Genomic DNA, 20,720 nt, shown 5'->3' on the forward strand with positions numbered 1-20,720 from the left:
TTCTCCATCTTTAGCCACAAAGAGTATAATCAATCTGATTTCAGTTATTGACCATTTGTGACATCACCAGATGTCATCTTTTGTGTTGTTGGAAGAGGGTGCTATGACCAGTGTGTTCTCTTGGCTAAACTCTGTTAGCCTTTGCCCTGCTTTATTTTATAACTCCAAGGGCAAATTTGCTTGTTACTCCAGGTATTTCTTGACTTTTGCATTCCAGTCCCCTATGATTAAAAGGACATCCTTTTTGGGTGTTAGTTCTAGGTCTTACAGGTCTTCATAAAACTGTTCAACTTTAGCTTCTTCAGCATTACTGGTCGGGGCATAGATTTGAATTACTGTGATGTTGAATGGTTTGCCTTGGAAATGGACAGAGATCATTCTGTCATTTTTCAGATTGTATCCAAGTACTGCATTCAGACTCTTTTGTTGACTGTGAGGGCTACTCCATTTCTTCTAAGGGATTCTTGCCCACAGTAGTAGATATAATGGTCATTTGAGTTAAATTCACCCATTCCAATCCATTTTAGTTCTGATTCCTAAAATGTTGATGTTCACTCTTGCCATCTCCTATTTGAACACTTCTAATTTACCTTGATTCATGGACCTAACATTCCAGGTTCCTATGCAATATTGTTGCATAGGAACAATATTGTAAGTAAAGTCTGATGCTTTACTTTACTTCCATCATCAGTCACATCCACAATTAGGCGTTGTTTTTGCTTTGCCTCAGTCTCTTCATTCTTTCTGGAGTTATTTCTTCACTGATCTCCAGTAGCATATTGGGCATCTACTGACCTGGTGAGTTCATCTTTCAGATTCCTATCTTTTTGCCTTTTCATACTGTTCATGGGATTCTCAAGGCAAGCATACTGAGGTGGTTTGCCATTCCCTTCTCCAGTGGACGTTGTTTTGTCAGAACTCTCCACCATGACCTGTCCATCTTGGGTGGCTCTTATGGCATGGCTCATAGTTTCATTGAGTTAGACAAGGCTTGGTCCATGTGATCAGATTGGTTAGTTTTCTATGATTGTGGTTTTTATTCTGTCTGCCTTCTGTTGGAGATGGATAAGAGGTTTATGCACGCTTTCGGGTAGGAGAGACTGACTGAAGGGGAAACTGGGTCTTGTTCTGATGGATGGGGCCATGCTAGTAAATCTTTATTCCAATTTTCTGTTGATGGGCAGTGCTGTGTTCCATCCCTGTTTTTTGTTGTGAGGCCAAACTATGGTGGAGGTAATGAAGATAATTTGAAGATAATTTGACCTCCTTCAAAAGGTCCCAGGAGTTTCTGCACTCTGTGCCCCCAACCTGCATTAGGCCACCGCTGACCCACCCCTCTGCCGGAGACTCCTGAACACTCATGGGCAAGTCTGGGTCAGTCTCTTGTGGGGTCACTGCTCCTTTCCTTGGGTCCTGGTGTACACAAGGTTCTGTTTGTGCCCTCCAAGAGTCTGTTTACCCAGTCCTGTGTAAGTTCTGATGGCTCTCTAGTGGGGTTAATGGCAACCTCCTCCAAGAGGGCTTATGCCATACCCAGGTCTCCTGCACCCAGAACCCTTCCCCTACAGCAGTCCACTGTTGACCCGTATCTCCACAGGAGAGACTCAAACACAGTTCTGGCTCAGTCTCTGTGGGGTCTCTGCGTCTTGGTGGGCACAAGGTTTGTTTGAGCCCTCTGTGTGTCTCTGGCAGGTATGGGGTTTGATTCTAAATGTGATTTTGCCCCTTTGACCATCTTGTTGGGGCTTCTCCTTTGCCCTTGGATATGGGGTATCTTTTTTTTTGGTGGGATCCAACATTTGACTATTGCTCAGAAGTTGCAATTTTGGAGTTCTTGCAGGAGAAGCTGAGCACACGTCCTTCTACTCCACCATCTTGGAGTCTTAAAAATCGTGTAGATATTATGAATACTGCTGCTGTAAATACTCATGTACTATTTTGTGTGTTCATGCTTATTTGTATTTCTTCAATATATAGTTAGGAGTTGAACTGCTGGGTCTTATGATGACTCTATGTTTAATTGTTTGAGGAAATGCCAGACTATTTTCCAAAATGGTTGCATCATTTTACATTCCTACTCTCAGTGTATGAGGATTCCAATTTCTTCATAGCTTCATTGACACTTATTATTATCTGACTTTTTTATTTGAGCCATCCTAGTGTGTATGAAGTGCTATCTTGCTATGGTTTTGATTTGCATTTTTCTAATGAATAATGATGCTGAGCATCTTTTGATGTGCCTGCTGGCCATTTCCATAATTTTTTTTAAGAAATGCCTGTTTGGATACTTTGTCCATTGCTTAAATTAGATTATCTTTATTTAGTTGTAAGAGGTTTTTTTTTTTTTTTTTACATGTTCTAGATATAAGACTTTGTCAGATATCAGGCATATATACAATATGTGTATATGTATACATATTTAAAATCATGTGGGTTTTTTATGTTCTTTTTTGTGTTCTTCAGAGCATGAAGTTTTTACGTTTGATCAAGTCCAATGTATCTGTTTTTAAGCTCATGGCTTTGATGTCAAAGCTGAGAATCTAATGCCAAATCCAAGGTCATTAAGATTTATCCCATGCTTATTTCTAAAAGTTTTATAATTTTAGCTCATATGTTTATGTGTTTGATCCATCTTGAGTTAATTTCTGTGAATGTGTGAGGTAAAGATTCATCTTCATTATTTTGCATGTGGCTATTCAGTTGTCCCAGCACCATTTGCTGAAAAGACTATTCTTTCCCCACTGAATGATCTTGGCATCCTATTAAAAATTCAGTTGACTACAGATACAATGTTCTCATTTCAGAACTCTCAGTTTTATTCCATTGGTTTATATGTCTGTCCATGTACCAGTCTCACATTGTTTTGATTACTGTTGCTTTGTAGTTAAATTTTACAGTCAGGAAGTATGAGTTCTTCTACTTTGCGAGTCTCTTTCAGAGAATTATTTTGATCATATTTAGTATTTTTCAGCAGTATTTTTCACATTTTAGAGTATTCTTGAGTAAATTTTGTTACTTTGTGTCTTTCCAGGATTTTTTCACTTCCTCTAAGTTATCTAATATGTTGGCATTTAATTACTTATTATATTCCTTTGTAATTCTTTTTATTTCTCTAATGTCAGCAGTAATGTACCTTCTTTCACTACTATTTAGTAATTTGAGTATTGTATTTTTTTCTAGGTCTATATAGCTAAATACTTTCCAACATTGTTGATCTTTTCTAAGAACTAGCTTTTAGTTTCATTGATACTCTCTATTGTTTTTCTATTTTATTTGTTTTGGCTCTAATCTTTATTATTCCCTTCCTTCTGCTTGAGGAGCCTGACAGGCTACAGTCCATGGGGTTACAAAGAGCTGGACATCACTGAGTGACTAACAATTTCACTTTGTTTCTACTTGTTTTAGTTTTAATTTACTCTTTTTCAGTGTTTTAAGAAGGAAGACTGAGTTATTAGTTTATAATCTTTATTATTTAATGTAAGCATTTATAGTTACAAGTTTCCCTCTAAGTTTTGTTGTGTTTTGTCTCAATATATATTATTTCCTTTTTCATTTCTTCTTTGAGCCACTCGTTATTTAGGAGTGAAGTGTTTAATTTTCACATATGTTTGATTTTACCAAATATGTTTTTTCTGTTATTGAGTTGTAATTTCATTCCATTGTGGTCAAACAACATACTCTGTATTGTTTTAATCTTTTCAGATTACTGAGGTTTGCTTTAAGGCCTAACATGTGGTCTGTCCTGAGGAATGTTCCATGTGTACTTGAGAAGAATATATATTCTGTTGTTGTTGTTGTTATATTGAATATTCTATGGATGTCGATTAGGCCCATTTGATTTAGAGTTTTATTCAAGTCTTTTGTCTCTTTGTTGATTTTATTAACTCTTCTGTCCAGTATTGATAGTGAGTTATTGAAATTTCTGACTCTTACTGTTGAATTTTCACTTTTGTCTTTCATTGCTATCAATTTTGATTCATGCATTTTGGTGTTCTGTTACTAGGTACATCTACAGACTAATGAGTTTGTCTCATGAACCAGCGTACAATACTAATCCAATGCTGTCCAAAAGATTTCTATAGAGAAAAAAATATTAATGGAACTCTTCCTTTAAGATGTCATCAATTATAAGATTTTCTTGTGAAAAAGGAACATATATTATTTAATGTTCATGTTGATTTTATATTTTATAACTGATATTGTTTCTTAAAAATGTTATAACAACAATAATAATAATGTTGTAATTAGTAGCTAGAATTAATTGAATTTTTAGGTGGAATGCTTATTTCTCAGCAATGATAGATATTGGAGAAATTCCTTTGATTGAGTTATATATATTGGGACATGTTTATATAGAAATAGGCCAGGCTCAGTTTGTCTCTGAATCATCTTAAAACCTCATGTAACCAATGGTGGAAATTAGCTCATTTGCTTGTGAATCTTTGGAATTAATTGGGAGTAATGAAACAATTTGGTCTTTGCTAGTCAGAAATTATTAGCATTCAACTACTCCACTGTAATGAGTCACCCTGGGTATATTTCCTAGGTTTGACAATACCTGATTTTTTTTCAGACGAATGTGAATAAATTTCCAAATGCCAGGTTCTTTTTAAAGAATGCAAGCTAAATATTTTAAAGTTAAACAAAATCAACCCAATATTAACTTTGTATCTTAAACATAGATTGCCTGCTTTGCTACCCTTTGGAGTCAAGGCTGGTAGAAAAATATTCCATGTAAAACTGTAAAATTATTAATTTATATGAAAAGGTTAACACTTCACTTCATACCATTTTGGATAATATTTTTCCCCCCATCTGAAATGTGTACAATTTGGGCTGTTTTGGCATAAATAATCACAAAGCTAAAATGGTTGCCAAGGGATTAGGGCCAAGCCTCTCTGAGCCAGTCATATTTTTGAAAGATATTTATAGAACTACTGAGGTTACTCAGTTAGAAGTGATTGGAGTCAAGTCATGCTTACAGAAGGTTTTTTCTTTGTTCTTCATGCTGCCTCTTAACCCAGTTCAGAGTGGCTATTATTCCACTATAAATAAATGCCAAACATTCTTTGGAAATAAAAAGGAAGGCTGAATTATAAACTTGTGTATTTGTTTTAGCATTTAGTATAGTGTATGCCATTAAAGAAATACATAATCAAATAGGCATTTTAAGAAGTGAGAGGTTGTGATGGAAATATATTGCTTTGCTCCAAACAACTATGTATTATTAAAGAAAAGAAATTTCAATTCATCTGACATTCTAACTCTACTGTATGTTTATTCATCTGGTTCATCACTTTATAGCAGGGTTTCATCTTAACACCCTGTTCAAAACTTAGTCCCAAACTGTATCACAGGGTGTGTGTTAATAATTCTCATAAAGGTTGATTGGTTAGGTAGGTTTGAGAAATTCTGGGTTTAACAGACTTGAATGGTTGTTTCTATATTTTGCTTGCAAGGTTTTTAAGGTCTTATATATGTTTCTGTAAATTGTGAGTCCCTAAGTGTGTGATTCAGAGTACAGTATTTTCAAAATCCACTTCATCATGAAACTCTTATAATGAGCATCTACTTAAGCTAGAATTCTAAGAGGATTGCTCTGGGAGACACTGCTGTGTTCCACAAGAACACATTGAAAAAGCTTCCCATTCAGGACTTAACTCCTTTTTTCTATTATTTTTTTTTTTTTTTCATTTTTTGAATAGCAGTAGGACACTGGTCATAACAAACACTCTCTTCCAACAACACAAGAGAAGACTCTATACATGGACATCACCAGATGGTCAACACCGAAATCAGATTGATTATATTCTTTGCAGCCAAAGATGGAGAAGCTCTATACAGTCAGCAAAAACAAGACCAGGGGCTGACTGTGGCTCAGACCATGAACTCCTTATTGCCAAATTTAGACTTAAATGAAGAAAGTAGGGAAAACCACTAGACCATTCAGGTATGACCTCAATCAAATCCCTTATGATTATACAGTGGAAGTGAGAAATAGATTTAAGGGCCTAGATCTGATAGATAGAGTGCCTGATGAACTATAGAATGAGGTTCGTGACATTGTACAGGAGACAGGGATTAGACCATTCCCATAGAAAAGAAATGCAAAAAAGCAAAATGGCTGTCTGGGGAGGCCTTACAAATAGCTGTGAAAAGAAGAGAAGTGAAAGCAAAGGAGAAAAGGAAAGATATAAGCATCTGAATGCAGAGTTCCAAAGAATAGCAAGAAGAGATAAGAAAGACTTTTCAGGGATCAATGCAAAAAATAGAGGAAAACAACAGAATGGGAAAGACTGGGGATCTCTTCAAGAAAATCAGAGATACCAAAGGAACATTTCCTGCAAAGATGAGCTCGATAAAGGACAGAAATGGTATGGACCTACCTAACAGAAGCCAGAAGATATTAAGAAGAGATGGCAAGAATACACAGAAGAACTGTACAAAAAAGATCTTCACGACCCAGATAATCACAATGGTGTGATCACTGACCTAGAGCCAGACATCCTGGAATGTGAAGACAAGTGGGCCTTAGGAAGCATCACTACGAACAAAGCTAGTGGAGGTGATGGAATTCCAGTTGAGCTATTCCAAATCCTGAAAGATGATGCTGTGAAAGTGCTGCACTCAATATGCCAGCAAATTTGGAAAACTCAGCAGTGGCCACAGGACTGGAAAAGGTCAGTTTTCATTCCAATCCCAAAGAAAGGCAATGCCAAAGAATGCTCAAACTACCACACAATTGCACTCATCTCACACGCTAGTAAAGTCATGCTCAAAATTCTCCAAGCCAGGCTTCAGCAATATGTGAACCGTGAACTTCCTGATGTTCAAGCTGGTTTTAGAAAAGGCAGAGGAACCAGAGATCAAATTGCCAACATCCGCTGGATCATGGAAAAAGCAAGAGAGTTCCAGAAAAACATCTATTTCTGCTTTATTGACCATGCCAAAGCCTTTGACTGTGTGGATCACAATAAACTGTGGAAAATTCTTCAAGAGATGGGAATACCAGACCACCTGATCTGCCTCTTGAGAAATTTGTATGCAGGTCAGGAAGCAACAGTTAGAACTGGACATGGAACAACAGACTGGTTCCAAATAGGAAAAGGAGTTCATCAAGGCTGTATATTGTCACCCTGTTTATTTAACTTATGTGCAGAGTGCATCATGAGAAACTCTGGACTGGAAGAAGCACAAGCTGGAATCAAGATTGCCGGGAGAAATATCAATAACCTCAGATATGCAGATGATACCACCCTTATGGCAGAAAGTGAAGAGGAACTCAAAAGCCTCTTGATGAAAGTGAAAGTGGAGAGTGAAAAAGTTGGCTTAAAGCTCAACATTCAGAAAACGAAGATCATGGCATCCGGTCCCACCATTTCATGGGAAATAGATGGGGAAACAGTAGAAACAGTGTCAGACTTTATTTTTCTGGGCTCCAAAATCACTACAGATGGTGACTGCAGCCATGAAATTAAAAGACGCTTACTCCTTGGAAGGAAAGTTATGACCAACCTAGATAGCATATTGAAAGCAGAGACATTACTTTGCCAACAAAGGTTCGTCTAGTCAAGGCTATGTTTTTTCCTGTGGTCATGTATGGATGTGAGAGTTGGACTGTGAAGAAGGCTGAGCGCCGAAGAATTGATGCTTTTGAACTGTGGTGTTGGAGAAGACTCTTGAGAGTCCCTTGGACTGCAAGGAGATCCAACCAGTTCATTCTGAAGGAGATCAGCCCTGGGATTTCTTTGGAAGGAATGATGCTAAAGCTGAAACTCCAGTACTTTGGCCACCTCATGTGAAGAGTTGACTCATTGGAAAAGACTCTGATGCTGGGAGGGATTGGGGGCAGGAGGAGAAGGGGATGACAGAGAATGAGATGACTGGATGTCATCACTGACTCGATGGACGTGAGTCTGGGTGAACTCCGGGAGTTGGTGATGGACAGGGAGGCCTGGCGTGCTGCGATTCATGGGGTCGAAAAGAGTCGGACAGGACTGAGCGACTGATCTGATCTGAAGACAAATTATCCTTTTTTAAAGGATGCAGATTGAAAGTCTTCCAGCCAAAGTGGTCTTCCTCATTCCTCTGTTTATAATGAGCAGTGTTGATAGTGATATTCTTGGTGAACAGTGTGATTTACCAAATTGTGCTTTGGTACATTTTGCCCAAAAAGTCTCTCCTTGGGAAGCAGTCTCTATTATTCAAAATTGCAAATTGTTTTGGATCCCTAACGTAAGACTAGACCAAGTATTGCCCTGAAATCAAGTCTCTTAAAGGAGGCCTTCTCAATGGAAGAGGCTACTGGTACAAATGCTTTCTAAACGGGAATTTTGTCTTCTGTTTTAGAGCCTGCTTTAGGGGGTTGATTCTCCATGCCTGAAAGACTGTTGTCTTAGTTGAGAAACTATAGGCCCTACTATAAATCATTTATAATTTTAAGCCATGAAAAAGTCCATTGGATAAGATGGCTATCTTCATTCATAATAAGTTTCCTTAATCCTCTCTAGAGAAAGCCAAAGTTATCCTAGGAGTTGGGAGAGCATGTGTTTAAGAACACTGAAGTGCAAGATTTTAGGTAAACATGAGTATGTTAGCTTGCTAGGGCTACCATGATGAAGTGGCACAGACTAGGTGGCTTAAACAACAGAGATTAATTTTCTCAGAGTTCAGAACGCTAAAAGTCTGAGAGCACTGTATTGGCAGCATTGATTTCTTCTGAGTTTTCTCTTCTTAGCTTGTAGATGGTCATGTTCTTCCTGTATCTTCACATGGTCTTTCCTCTGTGCATGTCTCTGTCCTGATCTCTTCTTTTTATAAGGACACCAGTCATATGACATTAGGGTCTACCTATGCCAAAGCCTTTGACTGTGTGGATCACGATAAACTGTGGAAAATTCTGAAAGAGATGGGAATACCAGACCACCTGACCTGCTTCTTGAGAAACCTGTATGCAGGTCAGGAAGCAACAGTTAGAACTGGACATGGAACAACAGACTGGTTCCAAATAGGAAAAGGAGTATGTCAAGGCTGTATATTGTCACCCTGCTTATTTAACTTATATGCAGAGTACATCATGAGAAACGCTGGACTGGAAGAAGCATTAGCTGGAATCAAGATTGCCGGGAGAAATATCAGTAACCTCAGATATGCAGATGACACCACCCGTATGGTGGTGAAAGTGAAGAGAAACTAAAAAGCCTCTTGATGAAAGTGAAAGAGGAGAGTGAAAAAGTTGGCTTAAAGCTCAACTTTCAGAAAATGAAGCTTGTGGCATATGGTCCCATCACTTCATGGGAAAAAGATGGGGAAACAATGGAAACAGTGTCAGACTTTATATTTTTTTGAGCTCCAAAATCACGCAGATGGTGACTGCAGCCATGAAATTAAAAGATGCTTGCTCCTTGGAACGAAAGTTATGACCAACCTAGATAGCATATTCAAAAGCAGAGACATTACTTTGCCAACAAAGGTCCGTCTAGTCAAGGCTATGGTTTTTCCAGTAGTCATGTATGGATGTGAGAGTTGGACTGTGAAGAAAGCTGAGTGTTGAAGAATTGATGCTTTGGAACTGTGGTGTTGGAGAAGACTCTTGAGAGTCCCTTGGACTGCAAGAATATCCAACCAGTCCATTCTAAAGGAGATCCGTCCTGGGTGTTCTTTGGAAGGAATGATGCTAAAGCTGAAACTCCAATACTTTGGCCACCTCATGCGAAGAGTTGACTCATTGGAAAAGACTGATGCTGGGAGGGATTGGGGGCAGGAGGAGAAGGGGATGACAGAGGATGAGATGGCTGGATGGCATCACTGATTCAATGGACGTGAGTTTGAGTGAACTCCGGGAGTTGGTGATGGACAGGGAGGCCTGGCGTGGTGCAATTCATGGGGTCGCAAAGAGTCGGACACGACTGAGCGACTGAACTGAACTGAATGCTCTAATACTTTGGCTACCTAATATGAAGAACTGACTCATTGGAAAAGACCCTGATGCTGGGAAAGATTGAAGGCAGGAGAAGAAGGGGATGGCCGAGGATGAGAAAGTTGGATGGCATCACTGACTCAGTGGACATGAGTTTGGGTAAATTCCGGGAGTTGGTGATGGACTAGAAGGCCTGGTGTGCTGCAGTCCATGGGGTCGCAAAGAGTTGGATGCAACTGAGCGACTGAACTGAATTGAATGATCTAATTTAATGCTAATTAATTAGTTTAATTCTGTAAAAGAATCTGTCTCTAAGTATAGTCATATTCTGAGATACTCGGGGGTTAGGACTTCAACATATGACTTTTAGGGAGACATTATTCATCCCATAACAATGAATAATCCTTGATTAGTAGCAGTCTTTTGAATGTATTTTATTAGGTTAAACGTATTAGGAACATTTCACAGACAGACAAAATATCATAGGAAAAATATTGCAGAATTTCATGGCCATGGATAAAAGCAAAGCCTCATGTTGCTTTTCTATGAATTGCTCTACATATTTGCAGAATTGATCTGTAAAAAAGGGAACTGTCATCTGTGCTGTAAGAAAGTTAAAACACAGGAAAACAGGTCTAAGTATTTGTATATTTATCTTTGTAGTTATCACTATTTCAAACTCAGGGCACGTATAGGAAACGGTAATATTGGTTTTTACACTGGGATTGATATAACAAGTGCCTGTGACTGCTGAAGCCTAAGGGAGTCATCTCAACATACCCATAACTTTTTCCTCAGCAAAAGCATGTATCACATACATTGATTTAATTGTAAATGATTACCTGAAACTGAAGAACATGAGGGAAACCAGACTCATGTCATAGAATAGTAGAATTTTTACTTGGAAGGTATCTTCAGATCAGTTCAGTTCAGTTGCTCAGTTGTGTCCGACTCTTTGCGACCCCATGAATCGCAGCACACCAGGCCTCCCTATCTATCACCAACTGCCCGAGTCTACCCAAACCCATGTCCATTGAGTCAGTGATGCCATCCAGCCATCTCATCCTCTGTTCTCCCCTTCTCCTCCTGCCTTCAATCTTTCCCAGCCTCAGGGTCTTTTCAGATGAGTCAGCTCTTCTCATCAGGTGGCCAAGGTATTGGAGTTTCAGCTTCAACATCCGTCCTTCCAATGAACACCCAGGACTGATCTCCTTTAGGATGGACTTGTTGGATCTCCTTGCTGTCCAAGGGACTCTCAAGAGTCTTCTCCAACACTACAGTTCAAAAGTGTCAATTCTTCGGCGCTCAGCCTTCTTCACAGTCCAACTCTCACATCCATACATGACCACTGGAAAAACCATAGCCTTGACTAGATGGACTTTTCTTTGTTGACAAAGTAATGTCTTTGCTTTTTAATATGCTGTCCAGGTTGGTCATAACTTTCCTTCCAAGGAGCAAGCATCTTTAAATTTCATGGCTGCAATCACCATCTGCAGCGATTCTGGAGCCCCCCAAAATAAAGTCAGCCACTGTTGCCACTGTTTCCCCATCTATTTGCCATGGAAGGGATCTTAGGCATCACATTTCAGTCATTCACAAACCTATTACCATATTCAGTTCAGTTCAGTTCAGTCGCTCAGTCGCGTCCGACTCTTTTCGACCCCATGAATCGCAGTACGCCAGGCCTCCCTGTCCATCACCAACTCCCGGAGTTCACCCAGACTCACGTCCATCGAGTCAGTGATGCCATCCAGCCATTTCGTCCTCTGTCATCCCCTTCTCCTGCTCCCAATCCCTCCCAGCATCAGAGTCTTTTCCAATGAGTCAACTCTTCACATGAGGTGGCCGAAGTACTGGAGTTTCATCATTCCTTCCAAAGAAATCCCAGGGCTGATCTCCTTCAGAATGGACTGGTTGGATCTCCTTGCAGTCCAACGGACTCTCAAGAGTCTTCTCCAACACCACAGTTCAAAAGCATCAATTCAGTGCTGAAGCTGAAACTTCAGTGAAACTTCAACTTTGGCCACCTGATGCGAAGAGCTGACTCATTTGAAAATACCCTGATGCTGGGAAAGATTGAAGGCAGGAGGAGAAGGGGATGACAGAGGATGAGATTTTTGGATGGAATCACCAACTGGATGGATATGAGTTTGAACAAGCTCTGTAAGCTGGTGATGGACAGGTGCCGCAGCATGGGGTTGCAATGAGTTGGACACGACTGAGTTACTGAACTGAATGGATAGAGTGTGTCAGGTAATACATAAAGCATTTCTTGTTATATTATGTGATTTCAAGGAAAATTTTAAAAAATCTTTATTTATTTTTGTTTATTGTGGGGGAGAGTATTGAGATTGCTTTTTATTTAGCATTGGTTTATTTTAGCATAAATTGCATAGAGTGAACTTTGGAAATCTTGTATTTGCCGTTTACTAGTTGTTCTATCCTTGACAGAACATTTATTCTCTTAGAGCTTTTATGATTTGTTTTGTAAAATGAAAAAAGTAGCACTTCACATATTTGATAAGATTTTTATAGTCAAGTGATATGTTGTGAAGAAAAGTGCTCCTTATTTTCTTTCTAAGAGAAAATCTGTTGTATTTATATTGAAACAATTTTGTTGTTTTCAGTCACTAAGCTGTGTCTGACTCTTTGTGACCCCACGAACTGCAGCATGCCAGGCTTCCCTGTCCTTCACTATTTCCAGAATTTTGCTTGAATTCATCTCTATTGAGTTGGTGATGCTATCTAACCATCCCATCCTCTGTCACCTCCTTCTCCTTTTGCCTTCAATGTTTCCAAGCATCAGGTTCTTTTTTATGAGTCAACTCTTCACATCAGGAAGTACTGGAGCTTCATCTTCAGCATCAGTCCTTCTAATGAATGGTTTGATCTCCATCAGTTCAGGGGGCTCTCAAGAGGTTTTTTTTTTTTTTCTCTTTTATTACAATCCAAATTAGAAAAGTACTGTTTCTTCAATGTTTTTGTTCTGTTTTATCACTTGTATTTTAAAACTTGCATTTTTGAAAGAGGTTTCAAATAGCTGTTTTTATTTTTCTTAAACATTTTGTTTTATATTAGATTATAGCTGATTAACAATGTTGTGATAATTTCAGGTGGACAACAGAGGGATTCAGCCATAGATATACATGTATCCATTCTCCCCCAAACTCTTATCCCATCCAGGCTGTCACATAATATTGAGCAGAGTCCCTGTACTATACAGTTGGTCCTTGTTAGTTATCCATTTTAAATATAGCAGTGTGTACTTGTCCATCCCAAACTCATTAACTATTCCTTCCCCACTTCCTTCCCTCTGGCAATCATGAGCAAATAGCTATTTTGTACTTTGTAGATTACTCTTTATAAAAGAGATATTTCAGGATGGGGAACACATGTACACCCGTGGCAGATTCATGTCAATATATGGCAAAACCAATACAATGTTGTAAAGTAATTAGCCTCCAAAAAAAAAAAAAAAAAAAAGAAATATTTGTTCATTGTGGAAAATAGAGGTAAGCAAAATTTTATTAAAATTACACATAGCCCCATTATTTAAAAACAACAGTAACCTGTAATTATATGTAAGGTGGTATTTGGGGTTGGGGTGTATGAAACTGATCCTTTCCATGGTGCTGACATGTAGACATGGTGGAAGGCTTTTTGATTTTGTGACTGTTCAGATCTGTGTTTTTGAAGACAGTAGAAAATGGTGGCAAAATTTTTATTTAGACATTTCCAATCCTATATCTTTGGTCCTTGTATTTAGTACAGTTTGTCTGTCCTTGTGGGAATAAGCCTGAGCTGCCTGTGTTTCATTAAGAAAAAATTTATCACTGTCACTACATCCAACTCTGCAGGTGGCTTATTGTCAACTCTTTACCACTTAACTGAGGTTGAATTAGACTAATAGTTTTGTGCACTGAACAGCGAGACTGTCAGCTCCTTATAATGATTCATATGTTACAGCTGCAGTCCATGCTTGTTAATAACATCTGACTTTTCATTGAACCGCAGAGCTTCCTGTCGTCTCAGCTAATCTTTTGATAAAATGTCAACTTTTCAGTTTTCTAAGTGACTGAAACTTAAAATTCATAGATCTGAAGAAATCATTATTCAAAGTATATTAGACTGTGAGAAAATAAACCATTTTTAATACTTACTAGGATTCACATGTAGGAAATATATACTTTCCTTGGGAAAATATCTTTTTTATATTTTCAGAGAAATTATTCATGTTCAAAATGACTTTTTATGCAGAAAAACTTCTCCATCATGTCCTATTCCAGAATTTTTTCCCTAAATGTTAATAAGCCCAAGTTAAGTTTTACGATTTTTGGAATATTTATGGACATAATTTCATCTTCCATTGTTCCATGTTACTTGAGCACATTATTAGAGAAAATGGTTCAAGCCAAGAAATAAAAAAGCTAAAATATATGCTTTTGTCAATTTCTCATAAATATTTTATTTTAAAAATTAAAAATTGAAATAAGTGTATATTATCAAAACATTATACATTAATGAAAACATTGTGTATTATGAAATCAGTTTGACCTTTGAATAAGACTCTTGTATGCTCTGTCAGGTAGGATGTGGGGGATTGGTTTTTGGTGAAAATATAAGCAGTCTAGTTGATGACTCATTTCCCAGGTTATTCAAGTTAGTCACAGGTAATTTAGGATTTAATTTATGGTTCTCCATTAAAAAAAAATTCAGAAGGTCACTTGAAGGCCCCTAGAAAATTGGTTTACTAACATGAAGCATGGTGGTAGGTCGCTGATTTCTTTTTTTTTTAACATGGCATTTTCTAGCCTTGCTAACTTTTTATTTCACAATACCAAGTACTAGCACTTGGTTTAGTTTTTTCAGCTAAGCTTCAACAATACATTAATTAAAAGTATGAACTACAAAGTAACAGCAGCAAACAGGAATTTAAATATTTCTCTGTCAAACACAGAACAGAATAGACTCAGATTTTATAATGAAAAGAAATTTGTTTGAATATAAATAAGTTAGTGAGTGAAGCATTGTATTACCTTTAAAGAAATATAACATGTCCACGTGTAAATATTTTCAAGGATCATATTTGTAATTTTTAACAAACAGTTTTGACTTAATTAAAAGCCTATTTCTCTTAGTTCTAGTGATTTTGGATATGGTTCCTACATGTGATCTTCTTTAACATAGCAGATAAGTCAACATTCATTGCTGAGTGGGAAGAATATAACCTCTTCTGTCTATAATTTGAATTCTTTATTCATCTGGTGAAATCATAGTAAGCCTTTGTGGTGGATTCTCTGGATTGTTTTTATAAAGATGGATTTAGCCTTCTTACTTTTGTGATTTCCAGTACTACACTGTCTGAAGGTTAAAGATTGAGCAAAACAAAACATTTCCCATTTGTTGTTATTGATAAGGTTCCAGGTATCATTTGGGTTCTTCCAATCTGGTACATTCATGGGAGATTTGAATTTGAAACTAACTGGAATAGAGACTGGACTACCGAGGTGGTGCTTGTAAAAAACCATGTGCCAGTGCAGGAGACAAGGAAGATCTGGATTTGATCACTGGGCCAGGAATATCTCCTGGAGGAGGGCATAGCAACCCACTCCAGTATTCTTGGCTGATAATCCCATGGACAGAGGAGTCTGATGGGCTAAGTCTATAGGATTACAAAGAGTTGGACACTTATGTTGAAGTGACTTATCATGTACCCATGGGATAGAGACCATAATTCTACCATTCAGATAATGTCAGAGGCAAGCACTGGTTTATGTAACCAGTTTATTGATCAGCAACTTTTTTCTGGTGGCAGGTGCAGCATACCTGGAAACAGCAAAAGTAGAATGATTCTTAGGGCTGGGAAATTTTTTAGACATTATACCTGGGGCTTCTTCTGGTTCTCTAGATCATCCAGCAGTTTTTACACCATAAAGTAGCTATAATATATCTATTTCTCATTAACAGGTTTCTGTGGTTTGCAATGGAGCCTGAAACAATTAAGAACCTTCCTATATTTTAAACTATTCAAGGGAATTTTGATTATCCATTTCCGATGATAGAATGAATAAATGTTCCACAATAATTTCATTTTGTCCATTGACCCATGATATAAGTGAATGATACTGGCACATAAAGCTCTGATTTCTGAGTAAGTTTTTGGAGGCAGAAATTTTGAGAAAATGAGGGGAAATATGTATTCTTTTCTTCTAAAATTCTTTTTATAGAAAATAATCATTTTATTCAGTGATGCAAAAAAGGTAAATATACAAATGTACACATTCTATACTCACATATTTTCTATAGTATTGGGGAAATTAATGCCACAAAATTCCCCAAATATCTTGATATATTTGAATAATTCAAGATGAAGTAGTAAAGTTATATCACTTCATCACTTCACATATACATCTTTATTATATTTGTGTTTCTCCTTAGATGTGAAATGTTTTCCTGGGTCTCAGTTTTCTCATCTGTTTAATGATAGTTCTAGATTTTATGTGCTTCCCTGGTGGCTCAGTGGTTTGGAATCTGCCTGCAATTCAGGAGCTGCAGGAGATGTGGGTTTGATCCCTGAGTCAGGAAGATACCCCGGAGGAGGGTATGGCAACCCACTCCAGTATTCTTGCCTGGAGAATCCCATGGGCAGAGGATCCTGATGGGCTACAGTCCATAAGGTTGCAGTGGGTCGGACACGACTAGACAGCACGCAAGCACGCGCTAGACATGATAATCACTAAATTCCCTTCTAGCTGTAGGATTAAATAATACAATAATTCTTCTGTTGAAAAAGTTCATATTGAAAATGGAACCAGATTTTATCATGTCTATTTCAACTGGAATTTTATGAAACTTTTCTTCCCAAGTCTCCTATAATCTTCAAGTTACTCTGTATACCAGTGGTTCTTAAAGTGTGATCTTTTTAATACCAGCACCATCAATATATTTGGGATCTTTCTTTAGAAACACATATTAATACACTTTACCCCTGAACTACTGAATCAGAATCAGTGGAGTTGGCACCTATAAATCTGGGTTTTAACAAGACCTCTAGGAAATTTTGATAAATGCTAAAGGTTGAGAAACACTGGTATAGAGTATATCAGAATTAAAAACATAAGCAGCAATGTAAAGCAAACCAGTGCTGTCTACTTGTTATATTGTGCATATGTGCTAAATTGCTTCAGTCATGTCTGACTCTTTATGACCCTATGGACTGTAGCCCACCAGGCTCCTCTGTTCATGGGATTCTCCTGGGAAGAATACTGGAGTGGGTTGCCATGTCCTCCTCCAGGGGATTTTCTAAACCCAGAGATCAAACCCGCGGCTCATGTCTCCTGCATTGGCAGGCAGGTCCTTTACCAGTAGTGCCTGGGAAGTACCTGGGAAGCCCAGTTATATTTACAGGTAGTCAAAACTAGTGGGTGGATCTGAGAACAAGATGGCAGAGAAGTAGGAGGATGTGGAGTATATCTCTCTCCATGGATACATCAGGAATACACCTTCAGACACAGAAGTGCATGCATAACACCAGCTGAGAGCACACAGGAGTACCTGACCAGCTGAAAAGAATATATAGAACCATGCAAAACTCGGTAGGATGAAGGAACTAGGGGAAAAACAGGAGTGTTAGTAGGACTGGACCTGCCCTCAGTGGGTGGGAGAACTGAAGCAGAGGTCCGATCCCCACAGCAGGGCAATTGTCTGAGTCAGAGGAGAAACACTGAAGGCTGAGGGTGAAACAGCTGATCTGTGGCAGCCTAAATGGAATGAGAATCGGACAGCCCTTGTCACAGCCATACATATGCTAGGCAGGAACACGGGTCTTCTGGAAGGGGCACCGGCTGGGAGCTGGAATTTAGGCATTGTGGAGCAATCCCAGTGTGAGGGCTGCTGTTGACTGTGGAGAGACAGATCGAGGGGATGTGAAGGAGGAGATCGTGGTGGGAAATGCCTGTGGAGGAAAACCAGGCAGCCATGGAAGCAAGGCAATAATGCTGAGTCACCTGTAGGGGGTGGAGCCATCACCATAGCCTCTGTGTCTCCACAGGCCAGCACCAGCAGCTGAACAATAGAAAGGCTGGCCCATCAACTTGCCTGACTCACTGAATGACAGAGTAGGACCGCACCCAGGGTGCGCCATTAAGTGACTGAGGCAACAAAGTACAGAGTAGGACCCCAATCGGGGGGGCCCCTCTATGTGCCTGACATGCAGAAAAACAAAGAAGGACCCCAGGCAGGGGATCCGTCTAAGTGTCTGAACGGGCGGAGCTCTGGAGAAAGACTGGCCAAAGAGGCCTTCTGATCACCAGCTACAAGAAACTTGAAAAAAAGACTGTGATAGGGCCATAATTCCTGCTGCAGAGGCAGTTTGTATCCCTGAACTCTTGGCACCGCCACCGTCCGTGCAAACCAAGCAGCTGCATGGCCTTCACACTCAATTCTTACTGGGGCAAAGGTGCCACAAGCAAAAAAAAAAAAAAAAGTCTTTTGTGTATGCACACAGGGTCACTTCGGTCCTGTCTGACTCTTTGCGACCCCGTAGACTGTGTGACGTTCCCTGGTGGCTCAGAGGGTAAAGTGTCTGCTTGCAATGCAGGAGACCTGGGTTCAATCCCTGGGTCAGAAAGATCCCCTGGAGAAGGAAATGGCAACCCACTCCAGTATTCTTGCCTGGAGAATCCCATGGACTGAGGAGCCTTGTAGGCTACAGTCCATGGGGTGCCAAAAAGTCAGACATGACTGAGCAACTTCACTTTCACTTTTCAGACTATGGCCTGCCAAGCTTCTCTGTCAGAGAGGAGGTTCTCCAGGCAAGAATACTGGAGCTTATTGGCCAATACTGGTTGCCATACCCTTCTAGAGCACTGTATTTCCTGCTGCCTTAGCTGCCGACCCCCCTGAGTACCTGGTGCTGCCAGAATCACTGTGACCCAAGCAGCTTCACCACTTCCACACCTGGCCCCCACAGGGGCAAACCTAAGCCCTCCAGGGCAGCTCCAGGAGCTAAACCGCAGCAGGCGACCCACATGTAGAGGTGGAAATAAAACCACAATAGAAACCCAGGGGCAGGGGGGCTAAGGAAGAAGACCCAAAACCTTCCCACCAGCTGTACAAGTTGCAGATTAAATCCATAGAATCAACTAAAGCAGACTCTATGTCTGTGGAATATATAAAAGGGCATTGAGAGCTCCCACAAAAGAAAACACACTAGCTCTGATAGCTGTGGACATTGGAGGCAAGAACACGCAGGAGTAGGACCAGATAGAATCTGAGCAGCCCCCACAGCAGGTCCAGAGATCAGTACAGTGTTGAGAGCATCCAAGGAGATAAGGTGAACTGTGATTCCAGCACACGAAAGGACTCTGACAGCAGAGACTCAAGAAAAACAGTTATTTTTCTTATTTTTTGGCTTGTTCTGTAGACTCTTTTGGATTTTTTTTTTCTTTTTTTTCCTCCTTTTTCCCCTTTCTGTTGTAGTTGTTGATTCTATTGGCGCTAAGAAATCCAATTAAGCTTTTGAGCATTTTTTTTTTTTTCCTGTCACATTTTTCATTGTTGTCTTAAACCACTGCCTTTACATTGGGCTTTTGCAGTTCTGTGGAGTTTTCCTCTTTCTTTTCTTCTTTTCTCTTTTTTTAATTTTAACTTTTCAAACTTATTATTATTTTTTCTACTTTTGTTCCTTTTTTAAAAAATATTAATTTATTTAGTTTAATTGGAGGTTAATTACTTTACAATATTGTATTGGTTTTGCTATACATCAACATGAATCCGCCACGGGTGTACACATGTTCCCCATCCCGAACCCGCCTCCCTCCTCCCTCCCTGAACCATCCCTCTGGGTCGTCCCAGTGCACCAGCCCCAAGCAACCAGTATCCTACTGTTCTTTTCCCCTTGTGGTTAATCTTTAACATATATAAGTCTTCTTTATCTACCTCTATTTAACTTTGCATATCTATTCTTTCTTTCTGTTCTTTCTCTCCTCTTAACATATTTGTTAGTTTTATTTTCATTGCTTTATTCCCCAACTGGCACCTTGCTTTAGTTTTGTTTTCCGTTTTGTGTTTTAATTAGTTTTTTTCTGCTAGATATAATTTTTGGTTTCTTTGCTGGTTCAATCTATTGTACTTAATTTTTGTTGGACTGTTTTGATTTTGCATATGGGTGTATATGCATATATGTATATTTAGTCACACTTTCTATTGTTGTTATAAACCTCTGCCTCTACATTGGGCTTTTGCAGTTCTGTGAAGTTTTCCTTTTCTTCCCCACTTTTTTCTTTCTTCTTCTGTTTTTTTTCTCTTTTATCTTTTTTTATAATTTTAATTTTTTAAACCTATTATGTTTTCTACATTTATCCCTTCATTTGCCTTTCCTACTGTTCTTTTCCCCTTTCAGTTAATCTTTAATGTAGATAAATTTTCTTCATCGGCCTCTATTTAACTTTTCATACCTATTCTTTCTTTCTTTTCTTTCTTTCCTTTCTTTGCAAGATATTTGTTAGTTTTGTTTTTGTTGCTTTATTCCCCATTTGGCACCTTACTTTAGTTTTGTTTTCCAGTATGTGCTTAAGTTAGTGTTGTTCTTAACTGGTTTGATTTCCTTTGTTCACCAGATCAAACTACTGTACTTTATTTTTATTGGACTGTTTTCACTTTGCTTATGGGTATATATGTATATGTGTATATTCCATTATTTTAATTATTCTTTGCCTGATTTTGTAATGCCATTTGTCTGGGGTTCATTTTTGGTTTCTTGTTTTTGGATATTTGTTTTACTATCCCATAATTCCATAAC

The sequence above is a fragment of the Bos grunniens genome, chromosome 4 (genome assembly GCF_055505025.1).
Source record: "Bos grunniens cultivar Pamir isolate PY7600 chromosome 4, Bosgru_T2T1.0, whole genome shotgun sequence".
Taxonomy (NCBI): Eukaryota; Metazoa; Chordata; class Mammalia; order Artiodactyla; family Bovidae; genus Bos; species Bos grunniens.